The sequence below is a fragment of the Bubalus bubalis genome, chromosome 15 (genome assembly GCF_019923935.1).
Source record: "Bubalus bubalis isolate 160015118507 breed Murrah chromosome 15, NDDB_SH_1, whole genome shotgun sequence".
Classification (NCBI taxonomy): Eukaryota; Metazoa; Chordata; class Mammalia; order Artiodactyla; family Bovidae; genus Bubalus; species Bubalus bubalis.
This window is the reverse complement of record NC_059171.1, coordinates 32,210,512-32,230,854: the sequence shown is the minus strand read 5'-3', so window position 1 is coordinate 32,230,854 and position 20,343 is coordinate 32,210,512. Positions and strand designations below refer to the sequence as shown.

The following is a 20,343-nucleotide window of genomic DNA, read 5'->3' as shown; positions in this document are numbered from 1 at the left end:
ATGTATGCAAGTGTATATATAATGTTTATAGTTATGAATAGATATACAGGGGTTTGTATATGCATGATTTTCTTGCTCTGTCTAATCAGAGTGTCTTTAAGAAGTGACACATTAGTAGCTATGAACACAATCCATACCTTGGTTCTTAATACCTTTTCCAATTAAAAAATATTCAGGGATCATTTAGAAAATATTTGATTCTAGGGCCAGAACATGGCAAGTAAAATACAAACTTGGAGTATTACATAGTACCAGAAAGAAAGGAAATTCTCAAATGTAGATGATGGAAACACCATCAGAAGGACAGAGGGGCCAAACTAAAAGAGCAAGCTCCAAAACAAAAGCAACTGGAGAGAACACGAATAATAATAGTATTTGGTGATAGCCCAAAGAACAAAATAGATATCAATGACTATAAAGCGATATAAATAACTTATTAAATAAGGAGAAGAAAAAAATCTTTTAAAAGAATTTCAGATAGTATATTCAAATGTTAGACATTTAGTTACTGCCCCTCCAGGAGGTATAGTTTAATTCTCCTCCCTTAAATGTGAGCTAGACATAAGACTATTTACAAAAAACACAGAGTTGCCTGAAAGAAAAAGACACAGAGTTGAGTTTCAGTTTTATTCAGGAACCTTAGTGAGGACTATAGCCTGGGAAACAGCCTCTCAAGAGCTCTGAGGAAACTGCTCTGAAGAGGTAAAGGAGGAGCAAGTTTATATATGATTTTTGGCTAGAAAATACATACAGTCAAGCACACATCTCAGCAAAGGATTATTGCTAGTCAAAAGAACAGATATATCCTATGTATGGGAAGATGCAAGGACCTGGCTTTATTAAAATTCTTCAAGAGAGCTGCATCTATCTATCATTAGAGATCTGCTTGTGCAAAGCACAGAATGTCTCATTCGGGCTGCACTGTGGGTCAGCCATTGCAGTGGCCAATGACAAAATGACTTGATCCTTATACAACCGAATGGTGAGCAACATTCTTTGTTTCACAAGAGGAAGGAAAAAAAAAACCGCAACTACCTTGGATCAACATTGCAAACACTGTCTAAACTAGGTATTGAGATTAACGTCCTCAGTGATGATATGTTTTTGACCAAGCACATTCTGATGTGATGCAGCAGGAAAGGCAACCTACCTTTATAATATTATTCCAAAAACTTATTACCCAGTCTAATTAATGGAATTCTAGCTGAACTATTTTAATTTCTAAAAGATGATGCTGTTAAAGTGATATAATCAATATGCCAGAAAATTTGGGAAACTCAGCATTGGCCACAGAACTGGAAAAGTTTAGTTTTCATTCCAATCTCAAAGAAGGGCAATGCCAAAGAATGTTCAAACTACCACACAATTGCCCTTATTTCACACACTAGCAAAGTAGTGCTCAGAATTCTCCAAGCTAGGCTTCAACAGTACTTGATCCAAGAGCTTCCAGATGTACAAGCTGGATTTAGAAAAGGCAGAGGAACCAGATTTCAAATTATCAACATCCTTTGTATCATAGAAAAAGCAAGGGAATACCAGAAAAATACCTGCTTCTGATTCATTGACTATGCTAAAGCCTTTGTGTGAATCACAACAAACTGTGGAAACTTCTTAAAGAGATGGGAATACCAGACCACCTTACCTGTCTCCTGAGAAACCTGTACGCAGGTCAAGAAGCAACAGTTGGAACTGGACATGGAATAATGGACTGGTTCAAAATTGGGAAAGGAGTACGTCAAGTATATTGTCACTCTGCTTATTTAACTTATATACAGAGTACATCATGCTAGAAGCCAGACTGGATGAAGCACAAGCTGGAATGTAGGTTGTCAGGAGAAATATCAGTAACCTCGGATATGCAGATGACATCACCGTATTGGCAGACATTAGAATCTTGAGTCTCTTCCTGCAGCTGCCTGGGTTTTAAGAAGCACTTTGACAAAATGAAACCCTTGTATGTTAATTTTTAGTATTTCCAAAAGAGTAAAATGGGATGAGAATAATGCCTGAATATTTGAGGATAGAGTCACAATAGTAAACAGAAACCTATGCTTTGCTAATGCTAAGTCACTTCAGTCGTGTCCGACTCTGTGCGACCCCACAGATGGCAGCCCACCAGGCTCCCCCGTCCCTGGGATTCTCCAGGCAAGAACACTGGAGTGGGTTGCCATTTCCTTCTCCAATGCATGAAAGTGAAAAGTCAAAGTGAAGTTGCTCAGTTGTGTCTGACCCTCAGCGACCCCATGGACTGCAGCCTACCAGGCTCCGTCCATGGGATTTTCCAGGCAAGAGTACTGGAGTGGGGTGCCATTGCCTATGCTTTAGCAAATATTATTTTACAAGAGCGTGTCTTCCATTCTGATCTTTAGAATGTGCTTACATAATGGTGTGGCAAGTAAGAAAACTAACTGTTGACAGTAAAGATTATCTCCTTAACCTGGAGTTACATCAGAGCTTTCTTTATAACTTCTATTTTCAACATGCCTAGAAAGTATAGTAAAATTAAATAATAAACATAACTGTCACAGGTGTCTTGCCAAATAAAACAAGGCATGTTATTACTCATGCCAGATAATTTAAATGAATTTTCAAACTGAGAAAATAAAAGAATTTCTGTAAAAGTAGACAGCCTTTGAATGAGTATGCCAAAAATCTATACTCTAGTTTCCTTGGCATGATAAAGGTTTCCTAAAATCGCTCATTTGTTTTGTCATTCAGTCATCAGTGATGTATGGAGTTTCTACTATGTGCAAGGCCCTGTGATGTGTGGTCACACAAATGATCAAAAGAGACAAAGATCCCCGCCCTCATGACATTTACATTCTGGTGGAGAAAAACTGACCCCCCAAAGAGGCATAATTACTAAGAAAATTTTATATTACATTGGAAGGTATTAATTAATATGGAGAAAAAACATAAAGGAAAGCAAGTAGAGGAAGGACTGGATGTGAAACAATTTGGGGGAACAAACAGTCTCGGGAGACAGGAAAATTGTACAAGCTGTTGTTCAATCTCTAAAACAGCAACCAATATAAAGTGTTGTCTTTTTCTCCTAGCCAGGATATAAGGATATGGAAACCAAGATTCTGACCAAGGTTAGAAATATGAGTGTGATGTGTGTGAAGAAATGAAGAAAGACCAGAGTGGTTAGAGTTTTATTCAAGAGTAGATGGGCATATGGGTAGAAACCAAATTGTGTTGGGCCATACCAGGGCTTCCCAGGTGGGGCTAGTGGTAAAGAACCCACCTGTTAATGCAGGAGACGTAAGAGACATGGACTGCATATCTGGGTTGGGAAGATTCCCCTGGAGAAGGACATTCTCCACCCACCCATTCTACACCCACTCCAGTATTCTTGTCTGGAGAACCCCATGGACAGAGGAACTTAGTGGGCTACAGTCCATAGGGTCCCAAAGAGTCAGACAAGTCTAAAGAGACTTAGTATGCATGCATACCAGGTTTGGATTTTATTCTATGTAAAATCAGAAGCTGCAAAAACACTTTGAGTAGGTAAGTAAAATGTTAGTATTTGGATATTGAAAATATCCTTTTAAATGGCTGGTGTAGAATTGGGCTAAGATAGAACAAGTAAGAGGATTAAGGAGTTATTGCAGGAGCTATGGAAACTGATGTCAGTGTCCTGGGATCTTCTACTGAAGGAAGAGTTGAAGAAATAAGAGACAAAAAATATTCTGATAGATGGGATGCTGCATATGAAGGAAAAGGAAGTGGGAATAAAGCACAGCTCCAAGTTTTCCAGTTTGAAAATCTAGGCAGACAAATCTGAAGTTTTTGAGATAAACACAATGTGACATAATAGGTAGGGATAGAAATACTGTGATCTGGTAAATAGATAAACCAAGATAAATATTTAAGATACATTTAGTTGTAGATGAATTTGAGACTTTAAAAAGGAAATGCCAATTACTTAGACGGATACAAGATTAGAAATCCCATGAAATTCAAAATTTGCTTGTAACATGTATAAGTGTATTTTTACTTTTTAATCTATGGGAATGAACAGAGAGACAAAAATGAGTCAGAAAAATTCCTTCATCAATTCAAGTAGAGGATTTGAATCTACAAAAGAAACCCCCTAAATCTTTACTGAGAAAAAGATGGAGACCAACAGGAAAAGAAGAAAAATGAGGAAGAGAGAGAAGAGGAAGGAGGAAGGGAAAGAAATTATTGAAGTAATAAGATAATGGAAGTTAGAAGAATATTCTTGTGAAGGAGGGGGTGGTCTTTGGGTTTAATGTTCTTAACCAACTCAGTAAGGATCACTGGAAATCTACATGGATCATTTATTTTTTTTCATGGTATGTGACATAAGTCAGTGGTAACCTTAAAAAATGCATTATTCAGTGGGCTGGTTTGGAACCAAACTGAAGTAGACTGAATTATGAATGAGAAGTGAAGGAGTGGCAATGTTTCTTAAGATACTTTTTTAAAAAGCTAGATAATGTATAATTAAAAAAATGCAGCAACAATTAGAGGGAAATATGAGGCAAAGGAATGATAGTATTTGGTCCCTTGATGTAATTCGCTGATACCTGAGAAATTTTATTCATTACACTTTTTTTTTTTTTTAAGCTAGAGAAGACTGTATAGTTGTTAAGGGTAAGGGTTTTGTAGTTAAACAGCTGGAACAGATCTTGAATAAGACACTTAACCACCCTAAAACTCAGGTTCTTTATCTGTCATATATTTATCATGTTTACCACACAGTTTCTTGTTAGGATTAAATGTGAGAATATATGTGGAACATTTAGCACAGATCTTGACAAATCGTAAATGTTTAACAAGGTTTGATTATCTGTTATTATTTTTATTACTATTTTCCTTCTGTTTAACATGGCAAGTAACTGGTCAACCCAACATACAACTTAGGATACACTTAGAAGAACCTATCTTTGATAAAATCTTTTATGATCTTTTCAGAGCACTTGAAATTATTTTGGCTATAATTCTTTTGTCTACATAATGTTTTCTACATTCTAAACCTGGCGTATTGGAGTTGGGACCATTGTTTTGAACATAAAATAGTTCAATCTTGAAATTAAAAAAAAAAAAGTGAAGTCGCTCTGTTCTCTCCGACTCTTTGCGACTTCACGTGCCCCAAGCCTACGAGGCTCCTCTTGAAATAAGGTTGAATTAATTCTACAGATGGAGAAGGCAACGGCACCCCACTCCAGTACTCTTGCCTGGAAAATCCCATGGACGGAGGAGCCTGGTAGGCTGCAGTCCATGGGGTCGCTAAGAGTCGGACACGACTGAGCGACTTCACTTTGACTTTTCACTTTCATGCATTGGAGGAGGAAATGGCAACCCACTCCAGAGTTCTTGCCTGGAGAATCCCATCGACAGAGGAGCCTGGTGGGCTGCCATCTATGGGGTCGCACAGAGTCGGACACGACTGAAGCGATTTAGCAGCAGCAGCAGCAGCAGCAGCAATTCTACAGATGACCACGAGAGGGCATAAGGGAGTCAAGCAATATCTGAGAAGAAATACACAATTGGACTAGTCTTTGATGCTGGTACAGGTTTCCTTTGAAGAGTGTGAAGGAAATATTTATTCAGTGTGTAATGTGTCAGTGTTACATGCATTTACATGCATTATTTTATTCATTAATTTCAATAATTTAGACAGATAGTTATCTCACTTCATTTTATAAGTGAGGAAACTCAGACAAAAATGTTTAGGAATTTATCTAATTATCATCGAGCTAATATTGAAGCTGTTAAATAAATATCACACCAGAACTAATAAAAAAATAGAAATGAATTTTTTTCTGATACTACTACTAGTAATAGTGGTGAAAGCATAGACTAAGCACCATCTCACAAAGATGATTGAAAATATGGATTATGAAATTAAAAAAATAACTTTTTAAATGTCACAGTTTTTTCTAAGCTAAACAATATGATGCTTCATTTTGTAATATGGTTGATTGATAATAGAATCACTAAATTAACAATATGATAAGCAAGCAAAGAATAAAACAGAAAATGAGAAATATCAAAGCTTTATCTCTAAACATAGGTATACAATTTTCAATATCATAGTTCTTTTGTGAAACAAGCCCCATTATCCAACATCTTTATGTACCAAGATAAACATTTCAACATTATTTAGGAGGTGAAAACTTAGAAATAGTTTAAGCACCCCAAAATATAGAAATTCTTCAAGATACTTCAGGATAGTCTGTACTATAGAGCTATGAAATCAATACTTGAAAGTGTGAAAGTGAAAGTTGCTCAGTCATGTCCTGCTCTTTGCAACCCCATGGACTATGCAGTCCATGGAATTTTCTAGGCCAGAATACTGGAGTGGGTAGCCTTTCCCTTCACCAAGGTATCTTCCCAACCCAGGGATTGAACCCAGGTCTCCCACAAAGAGGGTGGATTCTGAGCCACAAGGGAAGCCCAAGAATACTGGAGTGGTGAATAAAACCAGGTTAAAGAGTGTCCAATGATAGAGAAAAAGTACAGAATAAGAATTGAAGTGCAACTTGTGGTCTTTCCACTCATTTTTGTCCTTTATTTATTTCAATTTTTATTTCCTCATCTTCCATGAACATGAAAATCTTTTGTAAATAAGAAAAATCTATAACTTTGACAATAAAACATACTTTAGAACTCATATGGATTTGATACAATTTAAGCACATTTATGTATGTTTCTATTTTCAGGACAGAATTTCCCAGGCCTTATAATACAGATGTCTGGATTTTTCTGCTATATTCTATTCAAGTTCCTAGAGAAATATTTTTGAAAAATCCTGAATTTGACTGGAAGCAATCTTATGATTTATTATCCAGCATAAAAGTTGTTACAATGTCTAATTTGACAAAGAGGTATCCACTCTAAGATTTTATAACATTATATCTTCTCTCTGACTGAGGGTACACATCTGAACTTTAAGAAATATAAATGAACCTTCATTGTCTTAGAAGACTTTGGCCATGAACTGCACAAAATCAGTACTAATCAAATACATATTGAATAATTTGTTACAGAGAATGCTTTGATAAACATGATTTGGGGGATGGGGATGGGGCAGTTTTGATAGAGAAGTTTTTACTGTTACTCAATATCTCGTATGACAATATAGGCTTCCCTGATGGCTCAGATGGTAAAGAATCCACCTGCAATGCAGGATACCCAGGGTCCAGGTTCAGTCCCTGGGTGGAGAAGATCCTCTGGAGAAGGGAATGGCTGCCTACTCCACTATTCTTGCCTGGAAGATTCCATGGACAGAAGAGCCCGGTGGGCTACAGGGGTAGCAAAGAGTTGGTTGGACATGTCTGAGTGACTAACAGTTTCAACATATTTTATGAAAATATCTATGGTGAATGATATTTATAGGATATTCAGATTTTGAAACCATTCTCCTCATATGAATATGGTGGCATGAAAATGGACATATGGCATGTAGAATAAAGTGTTCACTCTTTTACAAGAAAATCAAGGTCTTAACAGTCTAGACTTAGCCTACCTTTATACTTTTGCCTCAGAGTTTGTGAAGCTTAGGGAAAAAAATTAGATCTTAACTAGATTTCCTGTATACTTTTCCCAAAAAATATTTTTGTTGTTATTAAATATTACTAATACAAATTATGTAAATAAAATTATAATATACAATATACTATGTGATTATAAGTAATGATATTTCTTCTATATTGAAATGATAAAGTGAAAATAAAGGAATAAGAGAGATTCTCAATCTAGTAGAGAATGCATGACCCACAAAAAATATTAACTTAGTAAATAAACACTAAACATGTTCAGACTACATGTATATCAAGTCCTTCATGTTTTTATCTATTATTCTTGCAAAGAATCAGTATTAATTAATTACTTGTATTCCTATTTTAACGTTCCCTGGAGGAAACATATGAAAAAAATTAAAAACCTAAGCTTCTTCAAATCATCTCTTTCAGATGTAATTATTATCAGAAATGATTTGATAAGAATAGAAAGCTAATACTACTCAATGGCCAAATATTCTTATCACTTATCACTCCAATATGGTTCCATTAATAATTCTCTTTCAGAGACTTTACTTTCCAAACCTTAGGAAGGAAATATGAATTGTGGGTACCTGGTACCTCTGCTTATTATGTGTTTCTATTCCTGAAAGCTCAACATCATCTCTAATCTGTCTGGGATACAATCAGGTCTGATTACCAAACAATAGATACTCATTAAATGTTCTCTGTTTCCAGGCAACCACAACTGTCAATCAGTGGAGAAAGCACAGAAGCTTTTCCAAATAGTCTTTTTTAAAAATCCTTAAATAATCATTTTCTTTCTGTGAACATCACTTTTCAGGTACTCTTCAGTTCAGGACTAGATTTTTGTAATTTTATCTCATAATTGATGTTCTTGCCTTCAATCTCTTCCTTTTTATTCTTCTTAAAAATTAAATATCATTTTTCTTACTGATTTTAGTATTCCTATATATATATATATATATATACACAATTACCCTTATTCATATACTCTTATTATTTGTTAACCATCTCTATCAGCAACTATAGTCAGTTTCTTAAAGCTATGAACATTTTTGTTACATCTAAAATATCTGCTGTATAATAAGTACTCAATAATGATTGTTGCAGGGGATGGATGAGTATGAGGATGAATGGATAATAAACTGATATAAAGTCCCTTTCATAGCGTCGTAGCCACACATTCTGGAAAACAAACTCACACAGAAGGACAATGCATATGGTGGAGTGCAGTTTATTACACCAGCAGCCCCAAGGCAGAGTCTCCTCTTAGCCAAGTACCTGACTGACTTTTGTGAAAACCTTATATACCTTAAGTGTACTTTACAAGCCCACATCCCCAAATTCTTGATATGTACCCTGGAAATTGTTAAAGGGAGATAGAACCAGGTTACAGCCATGATTCATAATTAGAAGGGTCAGCTGGTTGTACATTGTAACCTACACCAATGGATGCCATAAAGATTACAAAGGTGATTGACCACATAGAGGATTATTACATTCTTTTTGGCAATGGGAAATCTTGGTATGCAATCTGGTATTTATCAGTCTGGGAGGCCAGTTTGGCCACAGGTATATTATCCCCATGGCTCAGTTCAGTTCAGTTCAGTTCAGTCACTCAGTCGCGTCCCTCTCTTTGAGACCCCATGAATTGCGGCACGCCAGGCCTCCCTGTCCATCACCAAGTACCGGAGTTCACACAAACTCATGTCCATCGAGTCGGTGATGCCATCTCATCCTCTGTCCTCCCCTTCTCCTCCTGCCCCCAGTCCCTCCCAGCATCAGAGTCTTTTCCAATGAGTCAACTCTTCACATGAGGTGGCCAAAGTACTGGAGTTTCAGCTTTAGCATCATTCCTTCCAAGGAACACCCAGGACTGATCTCCTTTAGAATGAACTGGTTGGATCTCATTGCAGTCCAAGGGACTCTCAAGAGTCTGCTCCAACACCACAGTTCAAAAGCATCAATTCTTCAGCTCTCAGCTTTCTTCAAGTCCAACTCTCACATCCATACATGACAACTGGAAAAACCATAGCCTTGACTAGACAGACCTTTGTTGGCAATGTAATGTCTCTGCTTTTGAATATGCTATCTAGGTTGGTCATAACTTTCCTTCCATGGAGTAAGTGTCTTTTAATTTCATGGCTGAAATCACCATCTGCAGTGATTTTGGAGCCCCCAAAAATAAAGTCTGACACTGTTTCCCCATCTATTTCCCATTAAGTGATGGGACCAGATGCCATGATCTTAGTTTTCTGAATGTTGAGCTTTAATACAACTTTTTTTTTTAATTCACAAAATTTTAAGCCAACTTTTTCACTATCCTCTTTCACCTTCATCAAGAGGCTTTTTAGTTCCTCTTCACTTTCTGCCACAAGGGTGGTGTCATCTGCATATCTGAGGTTATTGATATTTCTCCCGGCAATCTTGATTCCAGCTTGTGCTTCTTCCAGCTCAGTGTTTCTCATGATGTACTCTGCATATAAGTTAAATAAGCAGGATAACAATATACAGCCTTGACATACTCCTTTTCCTATTTGGAACCAGTCTGTTGTTCCATGTCCAGTTCTAACTGTTGCTTCCTGACCTGCATATAGGTTTCTCAAGAGGCAGGTCAGGTGGTCTGGTATCCCATCTCTCTCAGAATTTTCCACAGTTTATTGTGATCCACACAGTCAAAGGCTTTGGCATAGTCAATGATGCAGAAATAGATGTTTTCTAAGAATTCTCTTGCTTTTCAGATGATCCAGTGGATGTTGGCAATTTGATCTCTAGTTCATCTATATTTTCTAAAACCAACTTGAACATCTGGAAGTTCACAGTTCACATACAACTGAAGCCTGGCTTGGAGAATTTTGAGCATTACTTTCCTAGCATGTGAGATGAGTACAATTGTGCGGTTGTTTGAGCATTCTTTGGCATTGCCTTCCTTTGGGATTGGAATGAAAACTGACCTTTTCCTGTGGCCACTGCTGGGTTTTCCAAATTTTCTGGCATATTGAGTGCAGCACTTTCACAGCATCATCTTTGAGGATTTGAAATAGCTCAACTGGAATTCCATCACCTCCACTAGCTTTGTTCGTAGTGATGCTTTCTAAGGCCCACTTGACTTCACATTCCAGGATGTCTGGCTCTAGGTGAGTGATCACACCATCCTGATCATCTGGGTCGTGAAGATCTTTTTTGTACAGTTCTTCTGTGTATTCTTTCCACCTCTTCTTAATAGCTTCTGCTTCTATTAGGTACATACCATTTCTGTCCTTTACGAGCCTATCTTTGCATAAAATGTTCCCTTGGTATCTCTAATTTTCTCGAAAAGATCTCTAGCCTTTCCCATTCTGTTGTTTTCCTCTATTTCTTTGCATTGATCGCTGAGGAAGGCTTTCTTATCTCTCCTTGCTATTCTTTGGAACTCTGCGCTCAGATGCTTATATCTTTCCTTTTTTCCTTTCCTTTTCGCTTCTCTTCTTTTCACATCCATTTGTAAGGCCTCCCCAGACAGCCATTTTGCTTTTTTGCATTTCTTTTCCATGGGGATGATCTTGATCCCTGTCTCCTGTACAATGTCACAAACCTCATTCCATAGTTCATCAGGCAATCTATCTATCAGATCTAGTCCCTTAAATCTATTTCTCACTTCTACTGTATAATCATAAGGGATTTGATTTAGTTCATACCTGAATGGTCTAGTGGTTTTCCCTACTTTCTTCAATTTCTGAACAGTATGAAAAGGCAAAATGATAGAATACTGAAAGAGGAACTCCCCAGGTCTATAGGTGCCCAATATGCTACTGGAGATCAGTGGAGAAATAACTCCAGAAAGAATGAAGGGATGGAGCCAAAGCAAAAACAATACCCAGTTGTGGATGTGACTGGTGATAGAAGTAAGGTCCGATGCTGTAAAGAGTAGTATTGCATAGGAACCTGGAATGTTAGGTCCATAAATCAAGGCAAATTGGAAGTGGTCAAACAGGAGATGGCAAGAGTGAATGTCAACATTCTAGGAATCAGCAAACTAAAATGGACTTGAATGGATGAATTTAACTCAGATGACCATTATATCTACTACTGTGGGCAGGAATCTCTTAGAAGAAATGGAGTAGCCATCATGATCAACACAAGAGTCTGAAATGTAGTACTTGGATGCAATCTCAAAAACGACAGAATGATCTCTGTTCGTTTCCAAGGTAAGCTATTCAATATCACAGTAATCCAAGTCTATGCCCCAACCAGTAATGCTGAAGAAGCTGAAGTTGAATGGTTCTATGAAGACCTACAAGACGTTTTAGAACTAACACCCCAATAAGACGTCCTTTTCATTATAGGAGACTGGAATGCAAAAGTAGGAAGTCAGGAAACACCTGGAGTAACAGGCAAATTTGGCCTTGGAATACAGAATGAAGCAGGGCAAAGGCTGATAGAGTTTTGCCAAGAGAACGCACTGGTCATAGCAAACACCCTCTTCCAACAACACAAGAGAAGACTCTACACATGGACATCACCAGATGGTCAATGCAGACATCAGATTGATTATATTCTTTGCAGCCAAAGATGGAGAAGTTCTATGCAGTCATAAAGAACAAGACCGAGAGCTAGCTGTGGCTCAGATCATGAACTCCTTATTACCAAATTCAAACTTATATTGAAGAAAGTAGGGAAAACCACTAGACCATTCAGGTATGACCTAAATCGAATCCCCATGGCTCTTAGGCACATAGTTCAAAGCTCACTGAAAGTGCAAGATGGAGTTTCCTTCTTTTTCAATATGGAGTTAGCTTGGCTTATTCCTTTCCTACCTCATAGCCCCCTCTTGATGGTCTCAACTTCCAGTATGAGCATCACTCATCGGGATGGACTGCATTTTAGGTTTCCTGGTATATATGTCAGTAAATTAATTCAGCCTCTGTGATACAAGTTAACAACACATTGGAGAATACAGGGTCCACATAGAATCAACAGAACAACTGTAACAATGGTTAATATAGTTTTTCACCAATCACTTTTTACCCATGATAGAATAGAAGTCCAAAAAGGAAGATTGTCATCAGACATAGGTTTTACCTGACCTTTCATGTCATCTAGGGCGGCTTATATACTGCCAGATAAATCAGGAATATATACATAACATTCAACTTTAATTATAGCACAGGTTCCTCCTTGTGCTGAAATTATGTTTAGTCTCAAGTTGATATCGGCAAGTCCTTGTAGCAGCAGTTGATAGTAGAGCTTCATCTCTTCTTCTTTAAGATGATCTTGGTTTCATGGGGACTAGTGGGGTCCTTTTGTGTAGTCTACTTGACATCCTCTGGGTCTGCATGTTATGCTTTCTTCACCCTCGAGGGGTGGATCCAGGGAGTGACACCTGCAACTTTAACTGTCGTAGGGGTGGTTAGAACAACAGTATATGGGCCCTTCCAATGTGGGGCCAAGGAGTCGTGTTTCCAGTCCTAGACCCACACCTGATCACCAGACACAAATTCGTGAATCTGTTCCCCGAGGGGAAACGGCACCCTTTCTTGTACAAACTTAGTTACCTGATTTATTACCTTACCTAGTTCCATCTGCTGTGAAATCTCATCCCTCCTTACCTGAGGCAAATTTGTTGACACCTGTTTTATTATAGGAGGGTGTCTCCCATACACAATTTCCTATGAAGAATAGCCATGGGACCATGGGGTCATCCTGAGTCTGAGCAGAGCTGTCGGAAGCAAGTCCACCCAGAAGCAGTCAGTTTCTATGATCCACTTGGAGAGGATCTCTTTAAGTGTCCAGTTGGTTTGTTCCACCATGCCAGAACTCTGGGGCCTATATGCCATATGTAATTTCCACTTGATATTTAGAGTTTTACATACCTATTGAATTAAGTCGGCTACAAAAGCAGGGCTGTTGTCTGATCCTATACTGGTTGGGAACCTGAATATGGGGATTATTTCTTGATGCAGACAGTGAGTCACTTCATTTGCTTTTTCAGTTCGGGTGGGGAAGGCCTCCACCCATTCTGAGAAGGTACATATCATGACCATTAAATAACTATGGTGTTGGCAGGGTTTCATCTCAGTAAAGTCCACTTCTAAATGTTCAAAGTGTAGAGTGCCTTTTAACAGTATTCCTTGAGGTTTTTGTTTATGTCCAGGAGTAGCATTGAGCTGTGAGCAAACAGAACAGTTCTAGGATTCCATTCTTCATAAGGAGGAAAGTCGTGGAATTAAGAAATATTTTTTAATTAATTCTTCCATTCTGTCATGTCTCAAGTGAGTTGTCTGGTGAACCTGAGATACCAGTGTGGGGGCTAAGGCCTCGGGTACCAGAAACCTGCCATCTGGCAGTTCCCACCAATGTTTTTCATTTTTGGTAGCCTTTTCTCCTTCAGCCAGCTGGTCTTGGGCTGGGGTATACTGCGGGAGAGTCAAAGTTAACTCAGGCATTTTTGAGAGTACAAAGGTTCTGATAGATCCCCCACCAGTGGCCCCCAAATTTCTCAGCCACATGTTTTTCAGCTTTATCTACTAGGTGGTTTCCCTGTGCTTGTGGGGTGTCTTCCTTTTGGTGACCCCAAAAATGCATCACTGCTACCTTTTCAGGTTCCTATACAGCATCTAATAGAGTCAAGATTTCTTCTTTGTTTTTAACATCCTTTCCCTTGGCTGTCAGAAGACCTCTCTGTTAATATAAAGCCCCATGCGCATGTAAAGTAGCAAAAGCATACCTGGAGTGTTTTTTAAATGTTTGTCTTCTTACCTTTTGACAGCTAGAGGGCCCGAATTAGAGCATATAGTTCGGCCCGTTGAGCAGGACAGGGTGATGGCAGAAACCTAGCCTCAACAGTGGTTTCTTCTGTGACTACTGCGTATCCCAACAGTCGTTGTCTTCGTTTCACCAGGCTGGTGCCGTTGGTGTACAGGACCAAATCTGGGTCCAGGATTGGCTGGTCTCTCAATCAGGTCTGCTGGCATAAACTTCTAGGATTTCCTTGCAATTACGTGAGGGCCCACCTTCTCTGACAGGAAGGACAGTGGCTGGATTCAGGGCCTGTCAAAGCTCAATAGTAACATGGGGGTTCTCACATAACAGTCCCTGGAATTGAGTAATCTGGGATGTTGACGGCCATTTATGGGGGTCCCCTCACAGGAGAGTGTTGACCTCATGCGGGACTTTTATGATCAAATCTTGGCCCAGAGTCAACTTGGTTGTTTCCCAGACCAGTAAGGCAACCTCAGCAACTTCTCGTAAGCATCCCTGACACCCAGTGGCAACACTGTCCAACCATTTCAAGAGGTAAGCCACGTGTCTGTCCCATGCCCCCATAGTCTGGGACAACACTCCCATATCCACCTTGTCCTTTTCAGTCACATAAAGAGTAAACAGCTTAGAAAGGTCTGGCAGGCCCAAGGCCAGTACTGACTTTATTGAGTTACCACTGGAGCTTGTTGTTTTGCAAGCCCAGGGGTGTTGCCCAGACCTCAGGGAATTGTTAAGTTAACTCTCTCTCTCTCGCTCTCTCGCTCTCGCTCTCTCGACTGTTTAGCCCATCCAGTTTCCCTTTTGGGAGATCATGCAACCTCCATTCATCTTGAGGAGCTACTGAGAGGGAGAGTACTCAAAGACTGGGTCTTTTATGGCAAGGGGAAGGTCACTTGTGCACCCAATTTAGACAGCAAGTCTCTTCCCAACAAAGGTACTGCACATTCAGGGATGTATAAAAATTCATGAGTCACTTGGTGTTCCCCCATCTGACATTTTCGGGGTAGGCTTGAGACACAAAGACTGCATTTATTACCGTCTGAGACCCATCAGCCTCTGGATCTATTGGTGTATAAAGTCTACATGCCTCGCACAGTCTTTGGTAGAACTCAGAGGGTGATTTGGTTTCCCTTTGAATCACTTCAGAGGGTTTTGCCATATTCATAGGTTTCTGGGCCCCCCCTCTTGAGGCCTTATAAAATAGCCATCCTATATCTCTCCAGGTGGCCCCTCCCTTTCTCTGTGTTACAGTCCCAGTTAGGCCTCCCATGGTGGGGTGACTAGTTCTGCCCACCGCTGTGGGTTTGCAGTATCCACACGTGCCATTTCTCTTAGCCATTCTCTGGCCTCAGTTAGGCTCCTGTGTCTTTCCTCATTGCTGAAAAGGGAGACTAGTAGTTGGACTATGTCATCCCATGTAGGGCGGTGGGCTCGAAAAATAGTCTCCATTAGCCTAATCATGGCTTGTGGCTCCCCCGAGTATGGTGGAGTGTGTCTCTGCCAGTTTAATATATCTATAGAGGAAAATGGCTGGTAATAATAGGCTACAGGGGGCTGATGGTAGTGCCCACGTGCATCCTGAACCAGAGGCTGTTGTACCCTCTGAGGGGCACCTGTAGTGGGGTTCTTTACCCCTGTTCCTTGGCAAAGCACAGCCTCTAATTCCTGCGTTTTCTTCCCACTTCCCGTCAGTACTCATGGGAAAGGTGGATACACTCTAGGAGGTCCAGCTGAGGTGGAATCCTGCGGGTGTTGACCAGAGGTCTCCATTGCTGGGATCGGAGCCTGCTGAAACGGTGGCTCTATGATCTCCGGGAGAGCTGGCAGAGGAGCAGCGGCTGCTGCAGAAACTCCACCTGGCCCTGCATTGGGCATTAAGGCAGCCTCTGGTCCTGGTGGAGCACTGGACAGTGGGCATGTCATCATCCAGCATGGGGGAGGGGACAGATAATCCCCATCCAAATCCTGTAGAATTTCTTTTTTTTATCATCAATTTTTGTGCCATCAATATTTTTCCCTTTCCTTTCTGGATACAGAACCTCATCCAAGGAGGAGGGTCTTGCACTAACCCTAGCCATGAGTCAATATATGGATATTGATCCGGGTGTCCTGGCTCTCCTGTGACTACTGTATAGACCGCTTCCACTATTTTTAAGTTCATGGTGTCCTCTGGTGGCCATCCTGCTGCCATAGGGGGCCATTCGACCTCAGAGAGTACGTGGAGGCGTTAGCTGTCATCTTCACCCCATGCTGCTGTTGCTGCTAAGTCGGTTCAATCATGTCCGACTCTGTGCGACCCCAGAGACGGCAGCGCACCAGGCTCCTCCATCCCTGGTATTCTCCAGGCAAGAACACTGGAGTGGATTGCCATTTCCTTCTTCAATGCATGAAAGTGAAAAGTGAAATGGAAGTCACTCAGTCGTGTCTGACTTCTAGCGACCCCATGGACTGCAGCCTACCAGGCTCCTCCGTTCATGGGATTTGCCAGGCAAGAGTACTGGAGTGGGCTGCCACTGCCTTCTCCGTCTTCACCCCATAGTTCCCTCCAAATCCCTTATTTAAATTTTTAATCATGCACTCTAATACAGTTACCTTAGATTTACTTCCTCCCATCTTGCTTACTTTCCCAGACCTTCTACTTTTCCTTTTCGTTCTGTCTATGAAGTTCTCGGTACCCAATGTATTTCTGATATTTCCACTCAATTAAACACTTAAATTACCATTCTACCTCCTTCCTAATTGGGCCGAGAAGAGCCTTACCTGCCAGATTCCAGAGGGAGAAGGGGGATTGGTGTATCTTCACCTGCCAGTCAGCAGGGCTGAACCAGAACACCACGTGGCTTAAGACTGTTTCTCCCTTAACTTTTAAAGTCGGTCCTGCCTTGGTGGGCTTGATCAGGTGCAGATGAAAACACAGATGGGTTAAATATCCCATGTCTCAGGTCATCCCTGGAAAAGCCAATTCGTACTCATTTATGTATCTCCCTCCTTCTAGCCTGACAATTCCAAGGGGGCCAAGAATTTCAAAGCAGATGGGACATCTCCTTGGGGAGGGCAGAATATGAGCACACAAAGACCAATTTTCTTCTCCTAACAATTCCCTGGTGATTGCTTGGTAAAAATTTCCCCCAAGATGGCGTGGACACCACCTGCTAAATGACATTCACAAATTTCCTTCCTAAGCCCTGACTTGTTCATCAACCTGTGTACCAAGAAATGGCCACCACCTGCCTATTCCAGTCTCCTGAGAGTGCTCAGTTCCCCTACTGCTATCCACTACCTGCTAACATGAACGGTCCAGGCGTTGAGAAGCAGAATCCTTCCAGAGGGCAAGGTGCCTCCCCTCCTCTAGATGATTCAAGCTGCAAGGCCTAGGAGTAGTCCCAAATGGGACTTGTCTCCTCAAAGTTAGGAGTTTCAAGGCCAATGCACCGAATGTTGTAGCCATGTTTTCCGGGAAACAAGCTCACTCAGAAGGACAATGCAGATGGTGGGGTGCAGTTTACACTGACGGCCCCAAGGCAGAGTCTCCTCTTAGCCAAGTACCTTGACTGACTTTTGTGAAAACCTTGTATACCTTAAGCGTGTTTTCAAGCCCACATCCCCAAATTCCTTAAACCTAGCCTGGTAAGTGTTAAAGGGAGATACAATCAGGTTACAGCCATGATTCATAATTAGAAGGGTCAGCTGGTTATACATTGTAGCCTACACCAATGGGTGCCATAAAGATTACAAAGGCGCTTGACTACATAGGGGATTATTACATTCTTTTTGGCAATGGGAAATCTTGGTATGCAATCTGGTGTTTATCAGTCAGGGTGATCAGTTCGGCCATAGGTATGTTATTCCCAGGGCTCCCAGGCACATAGTCCAAAGCTCACTGAAAGTGCAAGATGGAGTTTCCTTCTTTTTCAAGATCGAGTCAGCTTGGCCTGTTCTGTTCCTCCCTCAATAGAATTTCTGTTTCTTAATAATCTGATTCATGTAGAAGGCAATTCTCCATGCATTTTTTCTTGTAGTTTCATGTAGTTTCTGAGCAAAAGGCGCTGATCATCTTTTCAAAGAAGTATGCATAATAAATATTCTTGGAAGCTAAAAATAGTATCTCCCTTTAGGTCAGTGGGAAGAGATTTACTGACTAGTATAATGAAGCCTAAATTTACCCCTCTCCAAGTCATTTTGGGAAAATAAAATTCCCCTGAAGATGATTTACTTGCACTCTGGAATAAGGGTAACTTTTCTGTCTTTCTCCAGGGGGAAGAATGGATAGATTGCCAGCAGCCTTAATATAAGATCAAAATCAGATCCTTATTCTGCAATCACTCTTTTGTACCTGTGCCGGCATATACTGGGTAATATTTGGCCCTTCCCATGGGCTTCCCTGGTGGCTCATGTGGTAAAGAATCTGCCTACAATATGGGAGACCTGGGTTCGATCCCTGGGTTTGGAAGATCCCCTGGGGGAGGGCACAGCAACCCACTCCAGTATTCTTGCCTGGAGAATCTCCATGGACAGAGGAGCCTGGTGAGCTACAGTCCATGGGGTTGCAAACAGTCGGACATGATTGAATGACTAAGCACATCACAAAATAGTGAAGAAGTTTGGAGCACAGGGATTTGGAGCTAGGGAATTATTCTGGCTGATGTTTTGCCACAAGTAATAAATTGTCTATGTCTCTAATCTAGAAGTCTTATGTCTTGCAAGAAAGGTAAATAACTTGAATCTTTCACAGTTCCTGAATCAACAGACCCTCTCTAGCATTCTAACCTAATCTGCAACCTTTATTTTTAATTATCTGAGCATTGTACTCGCTACTCATTAGACCATTTTCCTTTATACTGGCACTTTTTAAGAACATGTATTTTTAAGATTTATTTTCATGTATATATACTTTTTCAAATTCTTTCCCATTTACGTTGTTACATAACATTAAGCAGAGTTCTCTGTGCCATACCAACAAGGACCTACTGTATGGCACAATAACATTTTTACAGCAATTTTATGTTCATGGCAAAATTGACAGGAAGATACAGAGATTTCCCAGTTACTTTCTGCTCTAACAAATGCATGGTCTTTCTCACTATCAATATCATTCAACAAAATGGTACAATTTTTACCAAAGATGAATGTATGCTGACACATCCATCATAAACACCCAAAGACCATAGTTTACCCTTGAATTCACTCTTGGTCAGGATGTGCAGTGGGAAAGAATCTGCCTGCCAATGCAGGGGATGGAAGAGACACAGTTTCAACTCCTGGGACAGGAAGACCCCCTGGAGTAGAAAATGGCAACCCACTCCAGTATTCTTGCCTGGAAAATTCCATGGACAGAAAAGACTATGGACTACCTCCATGGGCTTGCAAAGACTCAGACACAACTGATAACTGAGCACACAGACAGATCTTATGGGTTTCACCAAATGTATAATGACATGTATCTATGCATTATAATATCATGCAGTGTAGTTTCACTGTCCTAAACATTCTCTGAACTCTGCCTATTCATCCCTCCTTACCCAAATCATTGGTTTCATATGTGATTTGCAAATATTTTATTCTACTGTATGCATACCTGGAAAAATCTCACTTGATCATGCCATATGATTCTTTTTATACATTTATTGTACCCCATTTGCTGCTATTTTGTTGAGAATGTTTGCATGTAAGTTTATGAGACATATAGGTCTACATTTTCCTTGGGTGTGTATGTGCTTTGTCTGCTTTTGCCATCAGAATAATACTAGTCTCACAGAATGAATTGTAGAATTCCCTCCTCTCCTATTTTCTGAAAGTGAAAGTTTAATATCCACATTAATTCTATTTAAATTTTTAGCGAAACTCTCCAATGAAGCAGTTTAGTCCTGGACTGGTGATTTCTTTGTTAGGAGCTTTTTATTTACAAATTTAATTCCCTTTATGCTTATAGGACAATTGAGTTTGTCTCTTTCATTGTGATTGAGTGTGGCACATTGCAGCTTTTAAGAAATTGGTTCATATTTTCCAAGTTTTTGAATATATGAGAATAGAGCTGTCCATAGTATCATCTTGTTATCCCCTCAATGGATGAAGTGTATGTAATGATATA

At 40.1% G+C, this 20,343-nt stretch overlaps 1 long non-coding RNA gene across 1 annotated transcript in view; it reads left to right on the top strand.

The window, feature by feature from the left end:
• The window catches only part of LOC123329456, a 217,111-nt gene extending 198,014 nt beyond the window's left edge, over nucleotides 1-19,097 (top strand). The window contains exon 3 of the long non-coding RNA XR_006544902.2: nucleotides 18,510-19,097. This is a non-coding gene — a long non-coding RNA (uncharacterized LOC123329456). The remainder of the gene's footprint in view (nucleotides 1-18,509) is intronic.
• The last annotated feature ends 1,246 nt before the right edge of the window (nucleotides 19,098-20,343 follow it).